Source organism: Rattus rattus, chromosome 2, assembly GCF_011064425.1.
Source record: "Rattus rattus isolate New Zealand chromosome 2, Rrattus_CSIRO_v1, whole genome shotgun sequence".
Taxonomy (NCBI): domain Eukaryota; kingdom Metazoa; phylum Chordata; class Mammalia; order Rodentia; family Muridae; genus Rattus; species Rattus rattus.
Window position 1 is genome coordinate 204,401,951 of NC_046155.1, and position 26,588 is coordinate 204,428,538.

General features: G+C 38.7%; 1 protein-coding gene and 1 pseudogene across 3 annotated transcripts in view; both read right to left on the reverse strand.

The window, feature by feature from the left end:
- Nucleotides 1–26,588, reverse strand: part of Trmt11 (tRNA methyltransferase 11 homolog) — a 445,416-nt gene that overhangs the window by 184,050 nt on the left and 234,778 nt on the right. The gene's annotated exons all lie outside the window — the stretch shown is intronic.
- Nucleotides 17,594–17,716, reverse strand: LOC116895057 (annotated as a pseudogene).

The window sequence follows — 26,588 nt, forward strand, 5'->3', positions numbered from 1 at the left end:
GGAATCTGGGGAACAAAAACTTAAATAGAAATAAACGGTGGTTAATAATCAGCACATTCTCAAGGGAGATCACTGTTTACCTAAAATAACAGGACAAATTATAAAGTAGAGAAACGTTGGAGAAGGTTTTTGTGCAAATGTCATCATTTTATTGAGACCTCGTCTAATTTCCCTATTCAACATATGTTTTAACTGGATTAAAGATTTAAATATAATCTGCAAACCAATATACTTAGCTTCAATTCTGTGACCATCTATCCCTTCTTTTCCTTGAGTCATCTTTACTGGATAACTCTAACTCTCATCTGTTACCAAAGAAGCTTCTCTTTACAGAAAAGGGAGGCAATCACAGAAAAGCCCAACTGTACACACTGCAGAAATCAATGGATCATGGGAGACGCCAGTCCCAGTGGATAAATCCACGCCACAGCTCTTGAATCGACTCCTCAGGGAACACTGGTGAAAGGAGAGTAGAAAGATTCTAGGAGTCTGAATACCAGAAACAGTGTCTCTTAGAAATGGTTGCAGAAGGTGACAATATCAATAGACATGGTAACCTGGAAGGGGAAATCTCATGGGGGTTACATCCATAGATAAACACGTACAGGCAACTAATGACCACTGGGAGAGAGACAGAATTAGCGTACCCTAGAGATGATTGATTCTCCTAATCTGTTACATAATTTGAAATAGCCATCTGTGAACCCATACAAACCCAAACAGCAAAAATGAACTCAGGCAGCTTTATTTATATATGTATGCATTTATGCATATACACATAGGTATGTATATATGTATTTATATATACATATACATGTACATATATATATACATCATACACAAACGCACACAAACACACACACATACACACACACACACACACACACATATATATATATATACACATATATATATGATTTAAGGTGTTGGAAGTTAGAGGAAAAGTGATCTGGAAGGAGATGGGGAGGAAAGAGAAGGAGAAATTATATAATTAAATTTTAATTAAAATATATAGAAATAAATTATCAAAATATTTAAATATAAGTCCTGATATCATGGAGCTACTAGAAGAAAATATACATGCTTTGTGCATATTTTCATGAAATGCTTCATGGCATTACAATGGACAAGGAGTTTTAGATGAAATCCCCCCAAAGCTCAAGAAGGAGAAGCAAGATTAATTACACTAAACCTAAAAAGGGTTTAACAGAATAAACAGAAAACCTGCAGAATGGGAGAGAATATTTGCACATTATCCACTTGAAATTAGAATATCTATCATATGTAAAGAGCTCAATAAGAAACAATAACCCAATAAAACAAGAAGTAACTGACCCTGCTAGGCATTTCTTAAGAGAAGACATAAACATTGTCAATAGAAATATGAAAAAAAAAAACCATTCAGTATAATTAAACAGCAGAGAGAAGCAAGGTCAAACCACAACATGCTAGCACCCCATTCCAGTTATATCAGCTGTAGATGAGGATAAGAGTACACATAGGGAGACCCATGGCTTCAGCCCCTTATGTAGCAGACGATGGCATTGTATGGCATCAATAGGAGGAGAAGCCCTTGGTCCTGTGAAGACTTTTCCCCAGTGTAGGGGAATGCCAGGGTGTTGAGGAGGGAGTGGGTGGGTGGGAGCGGGAGTATTCTCATAGAAGCAGGGAAATGGGAAATGGAGAGGGGGGTGGAACCGGGAAAGGGGATAACAAATACATAAACTATCATATATGTATCATGTAGGTTGGTGTCATTTATGAAGGTGAAGGCAGACAAGATAAAACGAGGTCTGTCACTGGATGAGACGGAAGGGAGGCAGGAATAAAGGTTTTAGAAGAGAGGGAGAAGCAGGAGAGAAGGAGTGAGGAAGAGGAACTAGGAGAGCATGGTGGCAGATGTTAAGATTCTTCTCTACACATAGATACAGGCTGATATGAATATTTTTAAGGGATGGGTGTATAAAGGATTTTGTGCTGTCTAGATGGGCAAATTAGATCTTGTCGATTGGATCAGAGGTTATTGTGTGGTGTGTCCATTTATGTGGCGAATTAATTGAGTCTACAGTAAGAGAGCACTAGATAGGGGGTCTCTGTATGAAACTGGTGTGGCAGTGACCCGCCTTGGGAACAAGGTGGGTAGAGAGATTGCTGTCTGACTCAGAGAATAGTTGTCAGTGTGAGATTCGATGGAGCTTAGTGGGTCAAATGCTTTGCTGACTGAGATGAAAATATCCCACAGATGCTATGTGGCCCTACAGTTCTGGTACTAGTGTGGGACAAAAGAAAAATATATATATATATATATATATATATATATATATATATCCAAAAAATAGAAAGTTTGATGAGTGTACACTAAACCATTATTAACTAGAAATAATTTCTGTTGTACTACTACATAGCAGGGTTATTAGGGTTATTGATTTGCCCCATCAATATGTTTATTTTTATATGTCAATATAAATTAAATGATAAATTGTTCCTCCCAGTGAAAACTCCATTCCCATAGCATAGCCCAATGGATCCCATGAAATGCATACTTAATGGATGAGTTTTGACTGGATGAGAGCAAGGATATCATTTAATTTTACTCATTGTTGATTTCTCCATATCTTAGGTTAGGGATGAGCATGTGAATATCCAATTAATGAATTTCTTTCATTTTTAGGGGTTATTTTATTTACATTTCAAATATTGTCCCCTTCCTGTTTCCCCTCCCAAAAGCCTCCATCCCATCCTACCTCCCCTTTGCTTCCATGAGGGTGCTCCCCATAACCCATTCCCTTACCACACTACCATCCACTTACAATGCACTATCAAACTTCCAAAGGACCAAGGGCCTCCCCTCCCATGGATGTCAGATAAGGCAATTCTCTGCTACAGGTGTAGCTGGAGCCATGGCTCCCTCCATGTGTACTCTGTGGTTGGTGATTTAATCCCTGGGAGCTCTGGGTGGTCAGGTTAGTGGATATTGCTGTTCTTTCTATGGGGTTACAGTCCCTTCAGCTCCCTCATTCATTCCCCTAACTCCTCCACTGGGGTCTCCTGGGCTCAGTCCCAATTGGTAACTGTGAGTATCTGCATCTGAATTGGTCAGATGCTGGCAGAAACTCTCAGGGAACAGCAATCCCAGGCTCCTGTCAGTAAGCACTATTTGGCATCAACAATAGCGTTGGGGTTTGGTGTCTGCAGGTGCGATGGATCCCTAGGTGGAGCAGTCTCTGGATGACCTTTCCTTCTGTCTCTGCTCCACCTTTTGTCTCTGCATTTCCTTTACATAGGAAAGATTCTGGGTTAAAATTTTTGAGATGGATGAGTGGCCCCATCCCTTAACTGGGGGCCATGCTTATCTACTGTAGATGGTCTCTACAGGTTCTATCTCTCCTTTGATGGGCATTTTGGCTAATGTCATCCCTGTTGGGACCTGGGAACCTCTTACTTCCTGGGCATCTGAGACTTTCTAGTGGCTACTCCCGGTTCTCCATCCCCCACTGCAACGTATTTCGGTTCAATTTCCTAACGTCTGTATTTCTCGCCTGTCTCTTCTCATACCTGTTTCTGCCCCCTTTCCCCTACCCCTTCTCCCTTCTTCCTAGATCCCTCCCTCCCTCTATCTCCTGTGATTCTTTTGTTCCCTCTTCTAAGAAAGATTAAACTATCCACACTTTGGTTTTCCCTCTTTTTATATTTCATATGATCTGTGAGATGTTTCATGGGGATTCTGAGCACATACAATGTGTGTTCTTTTGTGACTGGATTACCTCACTCAGGATGATATTTTTGAGTTCCATCCATTTTCCTTCGAATTTCATGAAGTCATTGATTTTAATCGCTGAGTAGTTCTCCATTGTGTAGATGTGCCACATTTTCTGTATCCATTCCTCTGTTGAAGGGCATCTGGGTTCTTTCCAGCTTCTGGCTATTATAAAGAAGGCTGCTATGAACAGAGTGGAACATGTGTCCTTGTAATATGATGGGGCATCTTTTGGGTATATGCCCAGGACAGGTATAGGTGGGTCCTCAGGTCCTATGTCCAATGTTCTGAGAAACCTCCAGACTGATTTCCAGAGTAGTTGTACCAGTTTGCAATCCCACCAGCAATGGAAGAGTGTTCCTCTTTCTCCACATCCTCACCAGCATTTGCTATCACCTGAGTTTTTGATTTTAGACATTCTGCCTGGTGTGAGATGGAATCTCAGGGTTGTTTTCATTTGCAATTCCCTGATGACTGAGGATGTTGAACTTTTCTTTAGGTGCTTCTCAGCCATTCAATATTCCTAAATTAAGCCAGGTGAGAGTTCTTTGTTTAGCTCTGCACCTCATTTTTAATAGGATTATTTGGTTCTCTGGAGTCTAACTTCTTTGGTTCTTTATATATCTTGGATATTAGATCTCTATCAGATCCAGTTGGTAAAGATCTTTTTCCAATCTGTAGGTTGGCAATTTGTCCTATTGACAGTGTCCTTTGCTTTTCAATTTTATGAGGTCCCATTTGTCAATAGTTGATCTCAGAACCTGAACCATTGGTGTTTTATTCATGAAATTTTCCCCTATGCTTGTGTGTTCAAGACTTTTCCCCATGATTTTGTCTATTAAATTTAGTGTTTCCAGTTTTATGTGGAGGTCCTTGATCCACTTGGACTTGAACTTTGTACAAGGAGATAAGAATGAATCAGTTTGAATTCTTCTACTTGCTGATGATTTGTGGAATGACAATCACCGTTTGTTGAATAAGGTGTCTTTTTCCCACTAGATGGTTTTGGCTTCTTTGGCAGAAATCTGGTGACCATAGGTGTGTGGGTTTATTTTTGGGCCTTCCGTTCTATCCCATTTGTCAACCTGCATGTCTCGATACCAGTACCATGAGGTTGTTATCACTATTGCTCTGTAGTTAGCTTGAGGTCAGGGATGGTGATTCTCTCCCACCCCTGCAACCCCCGAAGATCTTTTATTGTTGAAAATAGTTTTCTCTATTATGAGTTTTTTATTATTCCAGACAAATTAGAGAATTTCGCTATCTCTGTGAAGAACTGACTTGGAGTTTTGATGGGAATTGCATTGCATCTGTAGATTGCTTTTGGTAAGATGGTCATTTTTACTATGTTAATCCTGCCGATCCATGAGCATGGGAGATCTTTCCATTGTCTGAGGTCTTCTTGGATTTCTTTCTTCATACACTTGAAGTTCTTGTCATACAGATTTATCACTTGTTTGGTTAAAGTCACACCATGATATTTTATACTATTTGTGACTATTGTGAAGGGTGTCATTTTCCTAATTTTTTTCTCAGCCCATTCTTCATTGAGTAGAGGAAGACTACTGCTTTGTCTGAGTTAATTTTATATCCAGCCACTTTGCTGACATTGCTCATGAGCTATAGAAGTTTTATGGTGGAAATTTTTGGTGTCACTTACGTATATTATCATATCATCCACAAATAGTGATATTTTGATTTCTTCCTTTCCAATTTGTATCCCTGTGACTTCCTTTTATTGTCTAATTTTTAAGGCTAAAATTTTTAGTACTATATTGAATAGATAGGGAGAGAGTAGGTAGCCTTATTTTATCCCAGATTTTAGTGGGATTGCTTCAATATTCTCTCCATTTAGTTTGATGTTGTCTGTTGGCTATGTTGTTATGTCTTCCTTTTCATTTCTGATTTTCTTAATTTGGATACACTGTCTATGCCCCCTGGTTAATCTAGTTGAGGGTTTATCTATGTTGTTGATTTTCTCAAAGAACTTGTTCCTGGTTTTGTTGATTCTTTGTGTAGTTATCTTCATTTCTACTTGGTTGATTTCAGCCCTAAGTTTGATTATTTCTGCCATCTACTCTTCTTGGGTGTATTTGCTCCTTTTGTTCCAGAGCTTTCAGAGTACAGTTAAGCTGCTAGTTTATGCTCTCTCCAGTTTCTTTATGGAGGCACCCAGAGCTGTGAGATTTCCTCTTAGCACGGCTTTCATTGTCCTATAAGTTTGGGTATGCTATACCTTCATTTTTGTTAAACTCTAAAGAGTCTTTATTTCTTCCCTGACCAAGTTGTTATTGAATGAAGAGTTGTTCAGTTTCCATGTGTATGTGGGCTTTCTGTTGTTTCTGTTGCTATAGAAGACCAGCTTTAGTCCTTGGTGATCTGATAGACTGCATAGGATTATGTCAATCTTCTTGTATTGGTTGAGCCATGTTCTGTGTCCAATTATAAGGTCAATTTTGGAGAAGTAATCATGAGTTGCTGAGAAAAAGGTATATTCTTTTGTTTTAATGTGAAATGTTCTGTAGATATCTGTTAAATACATTTGGTCTATAACTTCTACTAGTTTCACTCAGGTTCTGTTTTGTTTCTGTTTCCATGATCTGTCTATTGGTAAGAGTGCTGTGCTGAGGTCTTCCACTATTATTGTGTGAGATTCAATGTGTGCTTTGAGCTTTAAGAACACTTCTTTTACAAATGTCGGTGCTCTTAGAAGTGGGGCATAGACATCAGGATTGAGAGTTCATCTTGGTTAATTTTTCCTATGATGAGTATGAAGCATCCTTTTCCATCTTTTTTGATAAGTTTTGGCTGAGAGTCTATTTTAGTTGATATTAGAATGGCTACACCAGCTTGCTTCTTGGGACTACTTGCTTGAAAATTTTTTTCCTCAGAGGTAGTGTCTGTCTTTGTCACTAACATTTGTTTCCTATGTGCAGCAGAATACTGGGTCTTGTTTACTTAACCAGTGTGTTATTCTAAGTCTTTTTATTGGAAGATTGAGACATTGATGTTAAGATATATCAAGGACAATAATTATTGCTTCCTGTTATTTTTGCTGTTAGAGATGGTATTAGGTTTGTGTGGCTATCTTTTTTTTGGGTGTAGTTTCCCTCCTTGTGTTGAACTTTTCCTTCTATTATTTTTTGTAGGGCTGAATTTGTAGAAATATATTGTTTAAATTTGGTTTCATTGTGGAATATCTTGGTTTCTCCATCTATGGTAATTGATAATTTTGCTGGGTACAATAGCCTGGGCTGGCATTTTTGTTCTCTTAGTATCTGTATGGCATCTTCCCAAGATCTCCTGGTTTTTAGAGACTCTGTTGAGAAATCTTGTGCAATTATGATAGTTCTGGTTTTATATGTTATTTGACCTTTTTTTCTTACTGCTTTTAATATTCTTTCTTTGTTCTGTGCATTTGGTGTTTAGGAGGAACTTATTTTCTGGTCCAGTCTATTTGGAGTGCTGTAGCCTTCTTTTATGTTTATAGGTATCACTCTAGTTTAGAGAAGTTTTCTTCTGTGATTTTGTTGAAGATGTTTACTGGTTCTTTGAGTTGGGAATCTTTGCTCTCTTCTATGCCTATTATTCATAGGTTTGGTCTTTTCATTGGATCCTGGATTTCCTGGATGTTTTGGGTGAGGAGCATTTTGCATTTTGCATTTTCTTTCACTGTTGTGTCAATATTTTCTATGGTATCTTCTACACCTGATATTCTCTCTTCTATTTCTTGTATTCTGTTGGTGATGCTTGCATCTATGACTTCTGATCTCTTTGCTAGGTTTTCCACCTCCATGGCTGTCTCCCTTTGTGATTTCTTTATTGTTTCTATTTTCACTTTTAGATCCTGGGTGGTTTTGTTCAATTCCTTCACCTTTGTTGTGTTTTCCTGTAATTCTTTAAGAAATTCATGTGTTTTCTCTTTAAGGACTTCTACCTGTTTACCTGTGTTGTCCTGTATTTCTTTAAGGAAGTTATTTATGTCCTTCTTAAAGTCCTCTATCTTCATAATGAGGTGTGATTTTGGATCAGAATCTTGCTTTTCGGGTGTTTTGGGTATCCACGGCTTGCTGTGGTAGTAGAACTGGGTTCTGATGAGGCCAAGTAGCATTGGTTTCTATTGCTTATGATTTTGTGCTTGCCCTTGCCATCTGGGTATATCTGGTGTTAGGTGACCTTGCTGTCTCTGACTGGAGCCTGTCCCTCCTGTCAGCCTGTAAGCCTGAGTATGTCAGAACTCCTAGGGGTCTCACTGTCTCTGTGAGCCTGAGCGTGTCAAACTTTCTGGGGATCAAGTTGTCTCTTGGTGTGATTGGAGTAAAGAGGGCTGGAGAACAGGGTCTCCTGAGCACAGATGCAAACTGGCTGGGTAGGGGTTCTTGCATCCCATGGCCGTGGACCTGTCATAGTTAGGCCATGTATTGGGGCAGTAGTTGTGAACTCACCTATGAGCCGGGATGTGTCTGAATTCCCGGAGGTCAAGCTGTCTCTTGGTATGATTGCGGTAGGGAAGGCATGAATTAGTTTATCACTTTTATGTATTCCATGGGAAATAAGAATATTTCTCTTCCCTCTAGATTAGGATGTGCATTGGCCACTTTTGTAGAACAGGGCACATATCATCTTGTCACATTTCTCCAGTGTATTGCTCAAACATTGGTCAACTACTGCTGATGACCAATCTTTGTTGTCATTTGATGACTAAGCAGCTAACAAGCTTCCCAGTGTCAGCATCATCTGGGAAAGTCTTTCACTGTGGTTTTTCCTTCCATGTGAATAGTTGTACTTTACATATATTCATCCCTCATTATGCAGTGAACCATTGAGGAGCCTTATCTAGTGCAAGGCTTGGGTAGGAGACTACAGCTACATCCAGCTCATGAGGGCAACAGCTCTGAAATATCAGGAAAACTAATTTTATGTTTTTTACGTCCTTTCTGCCTCCTCTACCATGATGACCTCTGAGCCTTGGAAAGGTCAATATAGTTGTCCTGCTTGGGGCTGAGCACCCCACCATCATGCATTCTTAGATCCTTGTCCATTTGTGGAATTCTAACTGTCTTCTACTGCAATAAGTTCCTTGATGGAAGCTGGGTGCAACATTAATCTATGTGTGTAGACATGAATACTTAGAAGACAATTAGATGACTACTATAAAAATAGTAGTAGGGTCTTCCATAGGAACTATGACTTTCCCAGTCAAGGACTCTTGACAAGATTTAATAAACTTTGCATGTGTTCCCTCCAATAGAGCAGATGTCCAATCCAATTGGAGAGTGGTTAGTTATCTTCATAACAGTCATATTACTATTGTACTAAGGGCACATTTTGCCTAGTAGGCCATCATTATAGCTCTTAGGGTTCATACTTAGTACTTCTACATTGTTTTCAAGTTTGGGGTTATTTTAACCATTTTTTGATATTTAATTTTAATGTATATATTCTGCTTTTATCCATCAGAATTTTATATAATTTCTTTATTAGTTATGTGGAATTTATAGTCCATGTGTTTCCTTTTTCAGAGTTTACTTAGAATTAATGTTTTTTTTGTGTAAAAGATTTACCACTGGAAATATAGTCCCAGTAATTATAAGGCCATAATTATCTCTATACATTGAAATTGCCATTTGTTTTTTATTTTATTTTATTTTCAATTATCCAGTATATGGAAAATATCTCTTAGAAAGCTCTACAATCATATATATATATATATATATATATATGTATATATATACATATATACACATATACACATATATATACATACATATACATATATATGCAAGTAGCACTAAATTAACTGAGCAGATTGTGTGTGTGTGTGTGTGTGTGTGTATGAAAAAGCCATGTATTTGAAAGGAAGTAAGGATGGAAAGAACAACATGTCAGATATTGAAGGGATGAAAGAGAAAGGAAAATAATGTAATTATATTTTTTAAAGATTTATTTATTTATTTATATGTATACACTGTTTTCAGACAGACCAGAAAAGGGCATCGGATCCCATTAGAGATGGTTCTGAGCCACAATATGGTTGTTGGGAATTGAACTCAGGACCTCTGGAAGAACAGTCAGTGTTTTTAACCACTGAGTGATCTCCCCAGCCCATATTTTAATTTCAAAAGTAAAAATTTTATAAAAGAGAGACTATAAATTTGGGTGGGTTGTAAGGTAAGGGAGGATCTGGCAGGAGTTGGAGAAGGCAGATAAATGTGATCAAATTACATTGTATGAAATTTAAAAACATAAAAACATTATTTAGAAAAAGAATGGACTATTTTATTTACACACTGTCTGCCCCTTCTGTGACTTTTCCTCATTCTACTTCCTTTTTCTGTCAACTATTTCCCTTCAATGTAAAGAATTTACATTCACCTTCTACTGACAAGTCTAGTGGAATCTGCTCTCTTGAAGCTTCTCGTCCCTAAGGTCTTTATTTTGCATGCATGTTTGTAGGTGTTTTGTTGAATATATACATCTGCCTCAGTTCTTGCTGTTTTACAGTCTTGTCCCACTTCCTTTCAACTCCCATCCTCCTACTGCGAAAACCCTATAAATTCATAGGTTGCCCTTAAGCTTTACCATTCAATCAATGACTCAGTTCTGAGATGCTGAATCACACTTTTCTTTGGATTTGTCTTGCTCCAAGTTCAATAAGCTTGATTCTCAGAGTCTCTGCCTTTTGCCAAATAAATTTGCAGCCAGTTATTTCAGTGTATATATGAAAATAATGTTTATATATGTGTACATATATATGCATTTATGAAAATTAAAATAAAGTTTATTACTTTCTCCTTTCCCTTTCATCACTTCAATGCCTCCCATTCTCACCCCCTTTCAAATACATGGCTTCTACACAACACACACACACACACACACAGAGAGAGAGATAGATAGATAGATAAATAGATAGATAGATAGATAGATAGATAGATAGATAGATAGATAGATAGATAGATAGATATAGATATAGATCAAGTCTACACTTGTCCAAATAAAAACAGCACTCAGTAATGACTGTGTAAAAGTATGTTCCTTTTCATGGTTTCCTCAACACTCCCCAATTTTCCTAATTTCCATTTTTTATATCTCTCACAAACATCTGGGGTTTTATTTGTTCTATTGTGCCTTCTGTGACCATGCCGTCTACAGTCAAGTGACAAGCAGACAGGTTAGAAAAAGGAAGCAATTGGTGGCCTAGTGGTTTGCACTAGGTTATTGGAATAAAGTTCTATCAAACATAAGAAGATTCCCCTTCAAATTTTGGTCTCCTATAAATTCACATGAAGATTTTTTTTCTCACAAAGAGATGCGTCTCCATTAGAATTGTTTCCTAGAATGTGTGAAAGCTTGGTTTGATTTTAACACCACATGAAACAAGATATTGTGATACATGACTGTTTTCCCAGAACTTGGAGGAACAAAGCAACATGATCATGAGTTCAAGGCCATCCTCAGCTACATAGCAAATCCACAGCCATTCTGGACTCCATGACACCCTGACTCCATACATTCGGCATTCTCTCTCTCTCTCTCTCTCTCTCTCTCTCTCTCTCTCTCTCTCTCTCTCTTTCTTTTTCTCTCTCTCTCTCTCTCTTTCCCTCTCTCATATTTAGGAATTTCAGTTTCATTTTTGAAAGAGAACTAAAGGTTTAGTTTTTAGTTGACTTTTGTTTGCTTGTCTGTTTGTTTGTTTCGTACAGATCTATCTCTCTGAACTCTAGTATTCACAGTAGGTTCCTAGTTCTGTCTTCAGGCCAGGGGCTACTATGGAAAAAAGCAGTTATTCCAAACTTTTTATGCTAATACTCTTTAATAAAGTTTTCCCATGCATTTTGTCCAAGTTTTGAGTGGCACTCAGTAGCAGATACAGGGTGTGGTTTGCTTGCTCTAATTCAAAACAAAAATCTCATTAAATTTTAATATAAAGAGGTATATAGAGTTCTATTATTTAACGTTTATTACACTTCTAACATGAATATCACCCAAATTTGGTATATCATTCTTTTAACATTTACTGAAATAATAACATTAATATGTCACTTAGAAATTTTGGATCTAATGTACAATTATAATCAATTTTGTGATTTTTCCTAATATCTTACTATTATGTGTGGATATAGAATTATAGTAGTTTTGTAAATTGGGTTTTAAATATCTCCATCCATTTTTCTGAGATAGCTCAAATAACATCGATTTTTTCCTTTTCTTTGGAAAATAGAATTCATCATAACAGTGTTCTGGGTTAAATTGTTAAACCTTCTGTCTCTAAAACTACAAAATTCTCTGGGTCAAAGCGAAAAATAAAGTATGCCTTGATAGATACAGCCACCAATACAATCAAATTGATTTTGTATTTTGCATAAAACTTTCTATAAATCAATCTTGATAAGCAACATATAACAATCTGTACTATTATACAAAAATCTACAACAGGAGCGGGCTGTCCATGAGATGTTGGTTGTATTCACGTAAGGTATAGTGAATAGAATACCAGGGGGAACTCCCAGAATATTGGAAAAAAGTCCTAAATAAAGTCTTTTTGCCATTTAGTTCCTGTTGTAAAGAAGAAACAAAACCATGATAGCAGGAGCTTTCAGAGCACCTGAGGTCTCTTTCCAGAACCCACTACTAGTGGTTCCTAACTGTCAATAAAACTAGTTGATCTGATACCTTCTCCAGGCCTCCAAAGACATCTGCATACATGTGGTACACGTAAAGTCATATGTGGAGATATACCTACACACCGCACCAACTTTTAAAAATACTTTTAAAGACTAGAAGAAGCAAAGTCTTCTACTACTTTAAGATTATGTGACTTCAGGGCACACCAGTGCTCTGAACTTTTATCCCCACCATGGAAAGAGAGTTGTAACTTCAGCAGACATTGTATAATAAGATTCATTTCCACCACTGTCTAGTAAGGCGTTCCACCACTATGATAAAACACATTGAGGAAAAAAAACAATTTTGGGAGGAAATGGTTTATTTCAGCTAAAAACTCTCAGGTTACACTGAGGAAAGTCAAAGTATGATCCCTAGCAGGAACTGAAACAGATGCCATGGAGGAACATTGACAACTGGCTTATTTCTCCTGGCTTATTCGGTTTGCTTTCTTATACACCTCAGGATCACTTACACAGAGGTATCCCTATATACAGTGGTCTGGGCCTTCCCACAAAAGTCATTCATCAAGAAAATGCTGTCCCCATATGTCAGCAGCTTGACAGCACACCTAAAAGCTCTAGAACAAAAAGAAGCAAATACACCCAGGAGGAGTAGAAGGCAGGAAATAATCAAACTCAGAGCTGAAATCAACCAAGTAGAAACAAAAAGAACCATAGAAAGAATCAACAGAACCAAAAGTTGATTCTTTGAGAAAATCAACAAGATAGATAAACCCTTAGCCAGACTACGAGAGGACACAGAGAGTGTGTCCAAATTAACAAAATCAGAAATGAAAAGGAGACATAACTACAGATTCAGAGGAAATTCAAAAAATCATCAGATCTTACTATAAAAGCCTATATTCAACAAAACTTGAAAATCTGCAGGAAATGGACAATTTCTAGACAGATACCAAGTATAAAGTTAAATCAGGAACAGATAAACCAGTTAAACAACCCCATAACTCCTAAGGAAATAGAAGCAGTCATTAAAAGGTCTCCCCAACCAAAAAGAGCCCAGGTCCAGGCGGGTTTAGTGCAGAATTCTATCAGACCTTCATAGAAGACCTGTACCAATATTATCAAACTATTCCACAAAATTGAAACAGATGGAGCACTACCGAATTCCTTCTATGAAGCCACAATTACTCTTATACCTAAACCACACAAAGACCCAACAAAGAAAAGAGAACTTCAGACCAATTTCCCTTATGAACATTGACGCAAAAATACTCAACAAAATTCTGGCAAACCGAATCCAAGAGCACATCAAAACAATCATCCACCATGATCAAGTAGGCTTCATCCCAGGCATGCAGGGATGGTTTAATATACGGAAAACCATCAACGTTATCCATTATATAAACAAACTGAAAGAACAAAACCACATGAACATTTCATTAGATGCTGAGAAAGCATTTGACAAAATTCAACACCCCTTCATGATAAAAGTCCTGGAAAGAATAGGAATTCAAGGTCCATACCTAAACATAGTAAAAAGCCATATACAGCAAACCAGTTGCTAACATTAAACTAAATGGAGAGAAACTTGAAGCAATCCCACTAAAATCAGGGACTAGACAAGGCTGCCCACTCTCTCCCTACTTATTCAATATAGTTCTTGAAGTTCTAGCCAGAGCAATCAGACAACAAAAGGAGGTCAAGGGGATACAGATCGGAAAAGAAAAGTCAAAATATCACTATTTGCAGATGATATGATAGTATATTTAAGTGATCCCAAAAGTTCCACCAGAGAACTACTAAAGCTGATAAACAACTTCAGCAAAGTGGCTGGGTATAAAATTAACTCAAATAAATCAGTAGCCTTCCTCTACACAAAAGAGAAACAAGCGGAGAAAGAAATTAGGGAAACGACACCCTTTATAATAGACCCAAATAATATAAAATACCTCAGTGTGACTTTAACAAAGCAAGTAAAAAGATCTGTACAATAAGAACTTCAAGACACTGAAGAAAGAAATTGAAGAAGACCTCAGAAAAGGTGGAAAAGATCTCCCATGCTCATGGATTGGCAGGATTAATATAGTAAAAAATGGCCATTTTACCAAAAGCGATCTACAGATTCAATGCAATCCCCATCAAAATACCAATCCAATTCTTTAAAGAGTTAGACAGAACAATTTGCAAATTCATCTGGAATAACAAAAAAACCCAGGATAGCTAAAACTATCCTCAACAATAAAAAAGGACTTCAGGGGAATCACTATCCCTGAACTCAAAGCAGTATTACAGAGCAATAGTGATAAAAACTGCATGGTATTGGTACAGAGACAGACAGATAGACCAATGGAACAGAATTGAAGACCCAGAAATGAACCCACACACCTATGGTCACTTGATTTTTTTGACAAAGGAGCCAAATCCATCCAATGGAAAAAGATAGCATTTTCAGCAAATGGTGCTGGTTCAACTGGAATCAACATGTAGAAGAATGCAGATCGATCCATGCTTATCACCCTGTACAAAGCTTAAGTCCAAGTGGATCAAGGACCTCCACATCAAACCAGACACACTCAAACTAATAGAAGAAAAACTAGGGAAGCATCTGGAACACATGGGCACTGGAAAAATTTCCTGAACAAAACACCAATGGCTTATGCTCTAAGATCAAGAATGGAAGCAAATGGGATCTCATAAAACTGCAAAGCTTCTGTAAGGCAAAGGACACTGTGGTTAGGACAAAACGGCAACCAACAGATTGGGAAAAGATCTTTACCAGTCCTACAACAGATAGAGGACTTATATCCAAAATATAAAAAGAACTCAAAAAGTTAGACCGCAAGGAAACAAATAACCCTATTAAAAAATGGGGTTCAGAGCTAAACAAAGAATTCACAGCTGAGGAATGCCAAATGGTTGAGAAACACCTAAAGAAATGTTCAACATCTTTAGTCATCAGGGAAATGCAAATCAAAACAACCCTGAGATTTCACCTCACACCAGTGAGAATGGCTAAGATCAAAAACTCAGGTGACAGCAAATGCTGGCGAGGATGTGGAGAAAGAGGAACACTCCTCCATTGTTGGTGGAATTGCAGACTGGTACAACCATTCTGGAAATCAGTCTGGAGGTTCCTCAGAAAATTGGACATTAAACTGCCTGAGGATCCAGCTATACCTCTCTTGGGCATATACCCAAAAGATGCCCCAACATATAAAAAAGACACGTGCTCCACTATGTTCATCGCAGCCTTATTTATAATAGCCAGAAGCTGGAAAGAACCCAGATGCCCTTCAACAGAGGAATGGATACAGAAAATGTGGTACATCTACACAATGGAATGTTACTCAGCTATCAAAAACAACGACTTTATGAAATTTGTAGGCAAATGGTTGGAACTGGAAAATATCATCCTGAGTGAGCTAACCCAATCACAGAAAGACATACATGGTATGCACTCATTCATAAGTGGCTATTAGCCCAAATGCCTGAATTACCCTAGATGCCTAGAACAAATGAAACTCAAGACGGATGATCAAAATGTGAATGCTTCACTCCTTCTTTAAAAGGGCACAAGAATACCCCTGTCAGGGAAGAGAGAGGCAAAGATTAAAACAGAGACTGAAGGAACACCCATTCAGAGCCTGCCCCACAAGTGGCCCATATATATACAGCCACCCAATTAGACAAGATGGATGAAGCAAAGAAGTGCAGAAGTGTAGATCGCTCCTGAGAGACACAGCCAGAATACAGCAAATACAGAGGCGAATTTCAGCAGCAAACCACTGAACTGAGAATAGGACCCCGTTGAAGGAATCAGAGAAAGAACTGGAAGAGCTTGAAGGGGCCAAAGAGACCCCATATGTACAACAATGCCAAGCAACCAGAGCTTCCAGGGACTAAGCCACTACCTAAAGACTATACATGGACTGACCCTGGACTCTGACCTCATAGGTAGCAATGAATATCCTAGTAAGAGCACCAGTGGAAGGGGAAGCCCTGGGTCCTGCTAATACTGAACCCCCAGTGAACTAGACTGTTGGGGGAGGTGGCATTGGGGGAGGGTTGGGAGGAAACACCCATAAGGAAGGGGAGGGGGGGATGTTTGCCCGGAAACCGGGAAAGGGAATAACACTCGAAATGTATATAAGAAATATTCAAGTTAATAAAAAAAAATTAAAAAAAAAAAAAATATACTCCTCTATCCCAGGAAATCTCTACAAAGCCCAGAAACTATCTAACTATCTCTCTCTCTCTCTCTCTCTCTCTCTCTCTCTCTCTCTCTCACACACACACACACCCACACACACACACACACACACAAATATTTAAGTGATTCCTAACAACAGCTCTCACCCAGAAAAAAAAAAAAAATGCTGTCCCATCCTTATGACTCTGAGGTCAGCTCTTTGGCCTGTCATAGAGTACCACCACACAGCAGACAAAAGGCAGGGCCAGCTCTCCTGTTCTTACTCCCTGGCTAAGGAGTAAACCCCATATTCAGGGCAAACTCTACTGCTATGCCAAAGTGAGGTTCAGGGCCCACTCTCACAAGTGCTGCAGCAGGTGAAAGAGTCAAGACCCCAGGGACAGCTCTCCAAGGACAGCCAGGTGAGAGATGAAGCCAGTTCTGCACAGCCTTCAGACATCAACATGTTCGTGGGCAGCAGTTCAGAACAGGGATGTCAATCTGGACTTTGATAGTAACAGAACCCTGCTGCTGCAGGGCCTCAGACACACATGTGGCCAGCAGCATAGACCAGAAACCTACCATGGTCCTAGGTGGCATTACCAGCTACTCACATCAGGCTGTTCCTCAATATCTCAACTTCTGCCTTTCTTCATTGTGCCCACATCCTTCTCTTTCTCTTCCATTTTTCTACCACTCACTTGTTCCTCTTAGTGGCATGTGGGTTCATCTCAGGTGTGGTCCTAGGAGTGCTATATCCTACTCCTGCATTATGGTACTGAATTTCCCACCTAGCCCACCCAAGTGGCCTCTCATAAGAGTCTTCTGTCTTAGGCGTACTTTTGTGGGGGCTGAGGTAACCCCAGACAGGGTTCTAGTCTCAGGCTCTCTCTCTTCTGAGAGCCTGTCAATGCTTATATGGCTTAGACTCATTGTCTGTTTGGATACCCTGGCGCCAGATTGGTGTCTAAGGCTTGATTTTATTGTTGTTTTAGTTATTATTGTTGTTTTCTTTGTTTGCTTGTAGGCTGCCAATCATTCAGATATTCACAAATCAGAACACTGAGCCACTCGCTCTCTTCTCTGCCACTTACTGAGGCACAGGCAACACACAGCCACACCTGTAATGCCTCTAGGGGCAGAAAAAGCACTCAAAATTTTTGATATAGGCAATTAGCACTGTAACCTTTCTTCTTAGGATACTTGCATTGTGTCTCATATTTTTTGATGTGTTGTGTTTTCATTTTAATTCAATTCTAACAATACTAAATTTTCCTTCCTGACTTTTCCCACAACACATTTATCATTCAGTAGTTTTGGTGAGTTTCTATGAGTTTGTATGTTTTCTGTAGTCTCTATTGGTGTTGATATCCACCTTTATTCCTCTGTGATCAAATAAATCATAGGATACAATTTTAACCTTCCTATATTAGTTGATACTTCTAATATGTTCTAATATGTGGCTGATTTTGGAGAAAGTTCTGTGGGCTTCAGAAAAACATGTATTCTTTCAGTGTTTGTGTGGAATGTTTTGTAGATATCTGTCATATCCATTTGTTCTACTTTTGTAGTAAAGCAACATGATCAACACAACTTGTAGAAGAAAGTATTTAATGTGGGCTCACCCTTTCAGAGAGTTAGATTCCATGGCCAGCATGAGGAGCACGGTAGTAGGCAGGCAGTTAGGTATAGGTCTAGAGCAGTAGCTGAGAACTTACACCTTGATCTGTAAATATAACTTTTATTCTTCTGTTGTAATTGTCATCTCCAAGGATTACTGCATCTATCTGCTGACCTGGATCTAGTCCTGAAGTTTTCTAGGTCCCATACAATCTTATCTAGGCCTAGAATGTTTTCAGCCTATGAGACTTACTGATGAATCAGATCATCCTTCCTAGTTCTTTCTGAACTGCGGCTGGCTGGTTCAACCCAGCTGTTCTGGCTCAAAGTCCTCTCCAAGCTGACTGATTCAATCTGTCTTGTCTATCAGCCTCTGACTGAATTTCTCTGCTTGGCTTCAAACTAACTCAGGCAATCTTTTCTAATCCTCTGTCAGTTTCTCCTTCTCTGGTTCATTCTGTTTTAACCTGTGTCCAGCTTGTTTTTTCTTCAACCTGTCTTTGTACAACTGTCCCACTAAAACTGCCTCCTTCTACAATTGCACTATTGTCTCTTAAAGAGCCTCTTTTTCCTTTTTTTTCTCCTGAGAATTGGGCATATCCCATTCTGTCAAATCTATCTCTGAATCGTCACTTTGTCTGTCACTCAATTACATATCACTTTCAAACAAAGGTGCTTCCTTCTACAAACTAACTTTACTTTCATTTTTGGGGGATTAAAGGTATATACTCAAGGCATGTCTATATTCCAGCCAGGAGATTAAAAGTATCTGCTAAGGGCTGAGTCACACCACAACTAGAATCAGTTTGTTTTTCAATAAATAACAGTCTCAAGGTTCACAACATGATCAAATATCCTACAACAAATGGAAAATTCTCTGTATGGAATTGTCAACAAATTAGTCCAAAAATGTTAAAATGAGAGAAGAGTTGAGTAACTCTCACAATCAGAGACTACAAAGCCGTGGTGCCACATAAAAGCTTGAAAATGAATAGACTCTAGATCCAGGATGACAAATTTTCAAAATGACAGATGCTGATCATGCATCCTGATTTCTTGGTGCATTGCTGGTGCAAGACCATTTTCAAAGGTTAAAGATTTTTAAATCAATGTCAATAAATTACATTTCCTCAGTATGTTAAACACCAAAAAGAAACAGATGCTCATTCTGTTCACCTATCCCCAACCCGCCAGATAATGCTGCTCACCTTCAGGTTGCCTAATTACTATTCACGCCATCGGCCCACACACCAGTCATCACTGAACTTTGCCTTCCAGATAGAACATAGTTGTATGACTTACAAATTCTGTGGGACAAACCTCAATCCAGTGAGTATTCATTGTTTTAGAAAACAAGATTGGTGTGCATTTTAAAGGAAATCTCACAGAGATTCCTGTCATTAATGTCCTTGGAAACTCTGACTATAAAACTACTCAACTCCTACACTCTGTAGTTGGCATTGTTAATGACTGCTGTCTTCTCTAAAGTCTCTAACCTTGAAGAACAGTTTTTAGTTGAAACACAGTACCAGGACCTGTGGTTTCAAACAGAATAAAACATACTTAAGCATGCTCCATGACCTCTCCAAAAAAAAAATAAATAAATAAAACTTTAGTTTGAACCATATAAAAGTGAATATTCAACCATCATAAACTAAAATAAAACATGATTGTCCTACTTTTCTAAATCATTTTTTAAAGTTTCCCTTTCCCATAAACCTGTAAATATAAAGTCCTTCAGTATTTTTGTCCTGTCCCTCACATTAGTGAGCAAGGTTATGAATAAGGCACACTTTCCTATGAAGAAAAATGATAATGAGGTTTCTGTTTATTTTTTTAAAATTCATTATTTCATTTTAGTTGTGTGAGTACTCTTTGCTGCATATGTGCCTGTGTACTATAAGAGTGCCAGGTGCCCATGGAGATCAGAAGATAACTTGGGAATGGAGCTATTAATGGTTGTGAAATGCCAAGTAAGTGTAAGAGTAGTGAGCAGTCTTATGCACTGAGCCATCACTCCAGCTCCTGGTTTGTTTTTTGAATCATTATTTCTAAGAGGTCAGGTCATGTTTGTACTGGGAATGAGATCAATGGTAGCTGTTTTCCTGTGAAGTTCTTTGCTGCTTTAACTTAATCCACAGTCCCTTCTGACAGAGCAGAGGAAAATAGATAAATAAATAGACCTATGGTAGACTATCATATCTGTCAAATAACTTCTTAAGATTTGAGCCCTAGGTTGTCTTAAGAGTTGGCTGGATGTTTGCTTAACAATATACTAGAGAGAAACAGGATGGGCAAATTTCATCCCATGGACATATTTGGAAAGACTAAGAAGATCAGTATTTCTAATTTATAAACTTTTCCTGAGACCTTTCAAGGCCCCACTAGGCACTGTGGGGATTTCATACATAAACATGACCAAGTTCTTGCTCTGAGGATGGTAAAAATAGAGTGGAAAAGGAGACACATGCACAAGCAATTACACTACAAGGTAGATCCTTTGATAAGGATTAAGATTTTAATAACATTTCTAATAAGACAAATATGCCTATGTTTTCAAACAGCAGCTGGCAGAAGCTGAGCATTATTTTTTCCCTGCACTTCTATTTTGAAGAGAACACATTGAAAAGTTGTGTTATCTTTTAGAAAGAGCAAAGATTTCTCCTTTATGAATAGTGTGAGGTGAAACTTGACATCTCAATCTGATCATTATTCAGAAATTGCAGTTCATGCTCTGTATTAGTATTTCTAATACTAATACATAAGACATTGCAAACTCAGCAGAGATTCTATTTAGCAGCACGGCCATTTGGATGGATGTCTACATTTGGGTTAATAGAAGAAATTAGAGGGATGTTTAAATCTTATCCCACTAGTAGGAGAAATGGATACCTGTAGGGGATCATTGTCGTTTATTTCCATTTTTGTGACTAATTTATTTTGTCCTAAAACCTGGTTTGAGATGGGAATCATCATTCCCTAGGGTGACATGAGTACTGTGGTAACCAGCTGTCGCAGTGCTAATGATGGGAAAGTTGTAACATAAGGAAGCTTCCTTGACCTGGGGATTAGCTAGAGGATCTCCAAAGGATTTTATGTATTAGGTAGTCAAGCATCAAGGCAGTTCAGAAGCATAACTATTATACAAGACTTGTACTGTGAACGAGGGAAGCAGTAGAAAAACAGAGAATTGCCCAGGAAATACCAACTTGAAACTGAGCAGTGCTATCCTTCCTGAGAGTCTAGAGTAGATGTTAATGAAGATGTCCAACTTCACTTCACTTAAAACCTGGAAACTTTTGAAGAAATCCATAGCCAGTTGAAGTACAGAGAATTGAGCATGAGGTTCCCAAACGCTAATTAATACATCTAAAAGGCATAACCTATCTACTTAAGACTTGGGGAACATGTGCAAGAGGGGACAGGTGTGTTATAAAAACAAGAGAACCAGGACATCCACTGTACCACTTCTTCTAGACATGATAGGGAAGTTATATTTACGAAATCTCAACAACATGATTACCTCAAAGAGATGTGTATAGTGACAACATCAGTTAACATACCACCAGGGGAGGAGAAAACCTCTCAAGAGTGGCATTGCTGTGAAGAGACATGCTGACAAGGCAACTCTTATGAGGAACAACATTTATTTGGGGCTGGTTTACAGCTTCAGAGGTTTAGTTCTTTGTCATCATGGCAGGAGGCATGGCATCATCCAGGCTGACGTGGTGCTGAAGAAGGAGTTGAGAATTTTACATTTTGATCCTAAGGCTGCCAGAAGACTGTCTTCTAGGCAGCTAAGAGGAGGGTATCAAAGCCACCCACAAAATGATACACTTCCTCCAACAACAGCATACTTACCTCCAATAAGGCCACACTTCCTAATAGTGCCACTCCTGGGTCAAGCATATTGAAAACACCCCCAAAGTGACATACTTCCTTCAACAAGGCCACACCTAATAGTACCACTCCCTGGTACTATTATTATTAGCATATTCAAATAACCACAAGAACACTCCAGGTTGAAGGGGTAATCAACAACTTCTAAAAGAGGAGAATTAGTTTATTCTCTTATTAGATACCTGATATATCACATATGTATACATAAATACATATATACATTTGATAGCAATTTCTGAAAAAAGAGACAATGATTTTGAAGAAGAGCAGAGAGAGGGGGAGAAAAATGAAAGGGAGGAATGCTGTATAATAAAATAAACAAATGAGCAAATTAAAAAGAAGCCCATGGGCCTCTTAGAGCACAAAACTCTGTATCATTCCTGCATATTCTGACACCACTCAAAACAGAAAGAGAAATAATTAAACATCATTCAAGTTTCAGGTTTGTGTGAAAACATATAATTAAGGTCTCTTAGAGTTTGCATGACCTCTGACCAGGCTCTACTGGCCTGCATAGTCTCTGTTGAGATGTCTGGTGTAATTCTGATAGGTCTGTGGCGTTATTTGTGATATCCAAAAGCTGGAAACAACCCAAACGTCCCACAACAGAAAAATGGATACAGAAAACGTGATTCATTTACACGATGGAATACTACTCAGCTATTAATAACAAGAACATGTTGAGTTTTGCAGGCAAATGGATGGGGCTGGAAAATATCATCCTGAGTGAGTTAACTCAGACCTAAAAGAACATGCACAATATGTTCTAATAAGTGGTCATCAGCAAAAAAATACCCAAGATACAGTCCACAGAACTCAAAAGGTCAATAAGGTGACTGGCCAAAGTGAGGATACCTCAGTCCCACTTGGGAGAGAAAAGAAAACAACCATAAGGAGGGAGGGAGAGAGGGACAGGGGAGGGATAGGTGATAGGGGTGGGGGAAGAGGGGAACATGATCTGGTATTGGGTGAGGGGAAAGGACTGAAGCCCTGAGGGCCAGCAGAAAGATTGGAACCAGGTGCCTTTGAGAGGAAGGAGGTTGGGAGGACCCTCCAAAATGTACCAGAGACCTGGGAAGTGAGAGACTTTCAGGACTCAAAGGGGGCACCCTAGATGAAATGCCCTACAGTGGAGAGAGAGAGAACTCATTGAACTCATCTCCAGCAGAAAGACAGGGCACCAAGTGAGGGATGGGGTTGCCATCCCAGAGTTAAAACTCTGAGCCATAATTCTTCCTATCTGAAAGAAATGCAGGGATGAAAATGGAGAGGAGCCTGAGGAAAAGAGGGTCAATCGATGGACCCAAAGTAGGACCCAGCTCAAGAGGAGGCCCCAAGAACTGACACCATTACTGAGGCTATGGGGCACTCACAAAAAGAGACCTATCATGGCTGCCCTTCAAAAGACCCAACAAGCAGCTGAAAGAGTCAGATGCAGATGTGTGCACCCAACCAATGAACAGAAGCCAGAAGCCGATGATCCCTCTGGTAGAATTAGGGTAAAGCTGGAGGAAGTTGAGGAGGAAGGCAGTCCTGTAGGAGGACCAGCAGTTTCAATTAACCTGGACTCCTGAGAATTCTCAGACACTGGCTCACCAACCAGGCAGCGTACACCAGCTGAGATGAGGCCTCCAACACATATACAGCAGAGGACTGCTCAGTCTGGTTTCAGTCAGAGAAGATGCACCTAACCTTCAAGAGTCTGAAGGCCCCAGGAAGTTTAGAAGTCTGTTTGGATGGGTGGGATGGGAACATCCTTGTGGAGATTGGAGGCAGGGAGGAGGTATGGGAGTGTGGACCAGGAAGGGAATATAATCTGGAGTGTAAATATAAATAAATTAATTAATTAAAAACATATAATTAAAGGATGATTTGGGCTGGATTCTCATAAGATCAAACTAAATAGAATTGTACCAATGAGTACGTAGATTGTAATGCTATCTCCAGTGTAAATTTGGAGTAGCCAATCAAAGCAGATATATGAAGCAGTGGAAAGCAAACAAGCACAGATGTAAAGCTATGTCACACCATTTTCCATAGCCAGGACATCTTGCTCAGTAGCTTCTTTATTAGTGTGTGTGTTGTCTGTGTTGTGTGTGTGTGTCTCTGTGTGTGTGTGTGTCTGTGTGTGTGTGTCTGTGTGTGTGTGTCTGTGTGTGTCTCTGTGTGTGTGTGTCTGTGTGTGTGTGTCTGTATGTGTGTGTCTCTGTGTGTCTCTGTGTGTGTGTGTCTGTGTGTGTGTGTGTGTGTGTGTGTGTGTGTGTGTGTGTGTGTGTTGAAATTGAGAGGATAAGCTCCTCACAGTAGCCTCTGGGCACATCGACAGTGTTTTATAAGAAATATTCAACAATTCCTGTATAAATTCTGACCAGCTTAAAGTGAATACCAACTCAGTTATTCAAAAGGATTTCTGGTTTGTTTCAACTTGAAAGTGATTTAATAGAAGGCCCACAGAGAAAATCTTTCGCAGTAATCAAATTATAACCAGTAAGGATTAAAAGTATTAAGAAGCTTAAGCAAACTTCTCAGCTACTCTGTTTTGTTCAGGAGTAGGGGAACATTATGAAGTTGGCTGTGGTAATATGTGCAAGAAAACTGTAAGAAGGAAAGATGCAAAAATTCAGAAATGTTGAGTTCATTATATGTCTACAGTCATAATGATTTCAAAGAATTGGATTTGGCCAAACTCTAGGATCTCCTTTCCCAAGACATTTTGCCTCTGTCTATAGTTTCTTTTCTGATCATATAAAGACAACTATGTTCTACAAGTAAAGTTCATCTATTTTCTAAGATCTATCTATGTATAATTCATCATAACTCCTTGTTTTGAGTGCCTCTGTATCTGGGGAAAGACAAGTGACCTTTTTATTACACCTTCGAACCTTGTTTCTTTTCTTAGAAACAAGAAGCCACTTCAGCCAAAAGCAAGCAGGGGTAAACTCCAGAATTACATTGGACTTCACATTTAGAAGACATGGCTCCAAATAGGTCTTGACCTTGGCAAAACATTCCTTCCCTTATTTATTAGGTGAGAAGAAACACGTAGGATAAAAAAAAGATATGATTCAAATGGCAATGCATTCCTTAGTACTTTATAAACAAAGACAAACCTATAACTTCTTTGTCAATTAAAAGACTACAATATCTTTAAAATTTTGTTTACAAATTTTTATTACTTTCATCTTACATAGTGTAGACATTTGTGACATATGTATGCAGATTTATAAAAGGTACACTTTCCACTAAGAAGTTAGTTAGCTATTGATTTTTTAAAGTAAATACATTATGTTATTTTAGCATTTAGTGATGACAAAAGATTTCCAAAGAGTTTAAAGTTAACTCAATAGGTCCTGAACAATCAAGAGCTTCAAATATGGAAAAGCAACCCACTCTTAAAGGGACTTGTGAGATAAGATTAAGAATAAACAACCAACAGATTCAAAAGAGGTCTTTACCAATCCTACATCAGATAGAAGGCTAATACCTAATATATACAAAAAACTCAAGAAGTTAGACTCCAGAAAATCAAATAATCCTATTTTAAAAAAATGGGGTACAGAGCTAAACAAAGAATTCTCAACTGTGTAATACCAAATGGCTGAGAAATACCTAAAGAAATGTTTAACCTCCTTATTCATCAGGGAAATGAAAACCAAAATGACCCCAAGATTCCACTTCACACCAGGCAGAATGGCTAAGATCAAAAACTCAAGTGACAGTCGACGCTGGCAAGGATTTGGAGAAAGAGGCGCACTCTTCCATTGTTGGTGGGATTGCAAGCTGGTACAACCACTCCGGAAATCAGTCTGGGGGTTCCTCAGAAAACTGTACATACTATTACCTGAGGACTCAGCTATACCACTTCTGGGCAGATACCCAAAAGATGCCCCAACATATAACAAGGACACATGCTCCACTATGTTCATAGCAGCCTTATTTATAATAGCCAGAAGCTGGAAAGAACCCACATGTCCTTTAACAGAGGAATGGATACAGAAAATGTGGCACATTTCCACAATGGAGTACTACTCAGCTATTAAAAACAATGACTATGTGAAATTCTTAAACAAATGGATGGAACTAGAAAATAATCAACCTGAGTGAAGTAACCCAGTCACAAAAGAACATAAATGATATGCACTCACTGATAAGTATATATTAGCCCAAAAGCTTGAAATAACTAAGAAAAATACATAGATCATACGAAGCTAAAGAAGAAGGAAGACAGGAATGTGGATACTTCATTCCTTCTTAGAAGGGAGAATAAAATACTCGTGGGAGGAAATGCAGGGACAAAGAGTGGAGCTGGGACTAAAGGAAAGGTCATCCAGAGACTGCCCCACTTGGTGATCCATCCCATATGCAGCCACCAAACCCAGTTACTATTACTGATACCAAGAAGTACTTGCTGAGAGGAGCCTTGTCGGTGCCTGGGCTGCCAGTGTGTGAATATCAGGTGTAGGTCTGCACAATTGAAAGAAAACACGTACACGGG